We start from the raw sequence: 3,988 nt of genomic DNA, 5'->3' as shown, positions 1-3,988 counted from the left end.
TTCTAAATAAAAAAGCATGAAATGGCGTACGCCAAAGCTAATTCCGATTTACAAAACCATGCGCACGCAAAACCTCAACTCCAAATCCGCCCTCCACAGCCCCAATTTCTACTATAAATGGTCAATGCAAAGCACGTCACGAATATTAAATTATGAATCCGACCAATGGGTTTCCACCGTGAGTCCTGACCGAGGCACGGCATCAAGCTATGTGAAGAGGAAGTGAAACTTTCTGACACTGACATCGAGTTGTTTGTTAGTGAGGTGGAGGTGAAGAGCGACTTTATGGGACAGCAGTGATGTCACTAATAAAGAAAATACACTGATACTCTGCCGCTGCTGCTGTGTATAACACAATGTGGGAGATCAGAAATCGCTGAACCCTCGCTTCCTCCTCATCCTTCCATTCGCATTCACAAATCGTGCAGAACCCCGCATCGGTGTCACGGCAGTATTTATCCATTTAGAGCATCTGACCGATTCCCTCACATCAGTGGATCCAGTCTCTCAGCACGTGTCACCAAGTACGACATGAAGTGTTGTGAACTCAGTCTGTTGATATCAATCCTCTTCCGCTCCTCTCCTCTGAAGCAGAAGGAGCAGACACCAACACGCGCGGCTAGACCCGCTACGTCTTCCTCTGTATCTGATGCGTTGATGATGAAATGAAACAACTAACCTAAAACGACTTCTATAACAAATGTTATAACTTAGTCACACTTTAAAAGTATGACTAAGATATACGTGAGGAAGTGTCTGCTTAACCTCTGATATTAAAATGTTGAAGCCACAGTTTATGTGATTGAAGCGTTTATTTGTTTAACACAAGTCTGAGTAGATTTTCTCCCATGTATTTTCAACCCTAACTTCATAAACACTTGTATAGACATCATATATCAGAGACTTTATTTCTTCTCAACCTCTAATCTCAGATTCCTGTGTTCTGCAGCTTCTTCTGAATCAAGAGGAACGAGAGCTGTTTGTGGGACTCGTCTCCAAGAGGACAGGAAGAGACATTCAGAAGAAATCTGTCTCAATCAACCTTGTAGACTTTGAGTGGAGTTTCATATAGGTCAGTGAGAGCTCTCTCCCTAGGTCATTTGTCAATTTGTCTCTTTAATTTTGTACATGTAATCATATTGTTCTTCTCCTGTCCACTAAATATTAATCAATTCATTTCCAAATATGGGTATGCTTCCTTTCCATGTACACAAAAGGGAACATGCTCCCTTGTCCAAGGGCACGTAATCCAATGTAGGATTTGATCTCTTTATTTCTCTCTGTTAGAAATTAGGATCAGACTTCCGGTTTGGCCATGCAGGGGTAGGACGCGCGAAGGCAGAGCTCCCCACCTAACTTATCAATATTAACCTTTAAAAACGCCGCTCAGGGCATCCAACTGCTTAAATCAGTCTAAGACAGACAAAAGGCCACCAACTTTGGCGAGATGAGTAAGAATAAGCCGACCAGTGCGCCGCCGCTGTGTGCTGCGCCAACAACCCGAACTAGTGTTGCTAGCAGGGTAGCTGCTATGGCTAGTGCTAGCCCACACGGTGGTGGAACGACTGCAAACGCCGAGGCTGTTTCCGTGAGCCAGCTTGTAGCCGAGTTGTCGAAACAACGGTCTTCTCTCAAGGAGGACATCTCTGCTTTGATTCAAGAGTCAATTGCCCCGCTTCAGTCCTCCGTGAATGCACTGACAGAGACTGTTACTGGCTTTCAAGCACGGCTAAGCGCAACCGAAGTTCTGGCTGGGGATAACTTCAGTGCGATTTTCACAGCGGACGGGAAAATAAAACTGCTAGAGGAGCAAAATGCCACACTGCTCGAACGCGTGGATGACCTGGAGAACCGCTCTCGCAGAGCAAACCTGAGAATCCTGAACGTCCCGGAGGACAGCGAGAAGGGCCAGTACACCGTCAAGTTTGTATCCGACCTGCTAATGAAAGCAATGGGCGAAGAGGTTTTTGAAAACCCACCGGAGTTGGAGCGGGCTCATCGTTCTCCCGGCCAAAGACCTCGAGAAGGACAGCCGCCCCGTCCCTTTGTGGTGTGTTTCCATCGTTTCCAGGTGAAAGAAAAGGCATTGCGGTGGGCCCGGACGCACGACGTGGAGTTTAACGGCTCCAAACTGAGGATCTACCCGGACATGTCTGCGGGCCTGGCGAAGAAACGCGCTGCATTTAAAAACGTCAAGCAGCTCCTCTATGAGAAGAAGATACGATTCAGCCTGCTGCATCCCGCACGCCTCCGAGTTCAGTTTGAGGATGAGACTCTCTTTTTCCACTCACCAGAAGCTGCCAAGGTGTTCTATGACCGTCGGGTTGCCGGACCAATTGACTGATTCTGACTCAAATGGGCTAATCTGAGACCGACAGAATTCCATCGAGCTGAAGTGATCAATATGTTTGAAGGTTGGTTAATTTGAGCTGTTACAGTTTAAGTGAAGCTAGTGTCAGTCTGTATCACTTTCATAATCGATAGCAGAATGTTTGTTGTCAGCTGGCTAACGTTACAGCCTGAGAGGGGCGTAGCCCAAGCAAAACTACTTTCCTAGACTATTTGTTCAGATCCTATGGTTCAGATGCATTTATTTATCATCTAGCCATCTATCCTGTCTATGCAGTAGTTCGAATAATGCTAAGTTGGCCTGCCTACTAGTTACAATAATGGCGGTTGTTTATGTTGACTGGGAACTACAATGTTATTAATCTCTGTTCAGAGTCAATGCGCTGAATGTGTATACTTGTTAAAGTGAGAGTGGGGAGCATTGTGTAAGGGGGAAAACGCATGGGCTATTGGAAGCATAGTCACAGTAAGATAGCTGCGGTTCGTTACTGTTCAGAGAACGAACCTAGAGTTTACACATGTTCCAGGGTGGGTATGTTTTTTATTTTTTCATTTATTTATTTTCTTATTTTATTTTCTTTCTTTTTTTTTTTTTTTTTTTTTCTTTTCTCCCGTTGTTCTCCATTTTATATTCTCCCGATCTGGCTATACAGCACCATCCATTTCAGCCGTATCATTACCCAATCCGCTTGTTTATTAAGCTATGAATAGAGCAAACACAACTTTAGCTGGAGGGTCTGCAGTACGTTTTGTTAGCTGGAATGTCAGAGGCATGAATGGCCCAGTGAAAAGGGCGCGAATTTTTTCACATTTAAAACAGTTGCACACTGAAATTGCATTTCTGCAGGAAACGCACCTACGAGTACAGGATCAAGTTTTGCTTAGAAAGGCCTGGATAGGTCAGGTGTACCATTCAACCTTTAGTAACAGAGTTAGAGGTGCTGCAATTATAATCCATAAAAAAGTACTCTTCACTGCTTCAAAAATAATTTCAGATCCCCAGGGACGTTATGTTATAGTATCAGGTCGTCTCTATCACACCCCGGTGGTTTTGGTTAGTATTTACGCCCCCAACTGGGATGATGCAGATTTTTTCAGGAAGATAATCACCTTATTACCAGATTTAAATACTCATCATCTAATATTTGGCGGTGATATGAACTGCGTGATGGACACAGCCATGGACCGGTCAAGTCCCAAATCTGCACCTTCATCCAAAATGTCCAGAGCTCTTTTAAGTCTTATGACGCACCTTGGCTGTATTGACCCATGGAGATTTTTGAATCCAAACAAAAGGGAATTCTCTTGTTTTTCACATGTTCATCAGTCTTACTCAAGAATAGACTATTTTTTCATTGATAGGCGTCTTCTTCCCTCAGTGAAATCTGTAGACTACTCTGCTATTGTAGAATCTGATCATGCACCCGTCATCCTTGATATTGGCTTTACACTTAATTGCCCACCAAGGCCAGCTTGGAGACTTAACACGGCATTACTTTCAGATGCAGATTTTTGTCAGTTCATGTCTAAAGCAATAGATGATTTCATTTTAACCAATCAGAATGACTCCGTATCACCATCCATACTATGGGAAACATTAAAAGTCGTACTGAGGGGACAAATAATATCATTTTCGGCT

This window comes from Pleuronectes platessa, unplaced genomic scaffold (genome assembly GCF_947347685.1).
Source record: "Pleuronectes platessa unplaced genomic scaffold, fPlePla1.1 scaffold_72, whole genome shotgun sequence".
In the NCBI taxonomy this organism is placed as follows: domain Eukaryota; kingdom Metazoa; phylum Chordata; class Actinopteri; order Pleuronectiformes; family Pleuronectidae; genus Pleuronectes; species Pleuronectes platessa.
Note: the sequence above shows the minus strand (reverse complement) of the source record.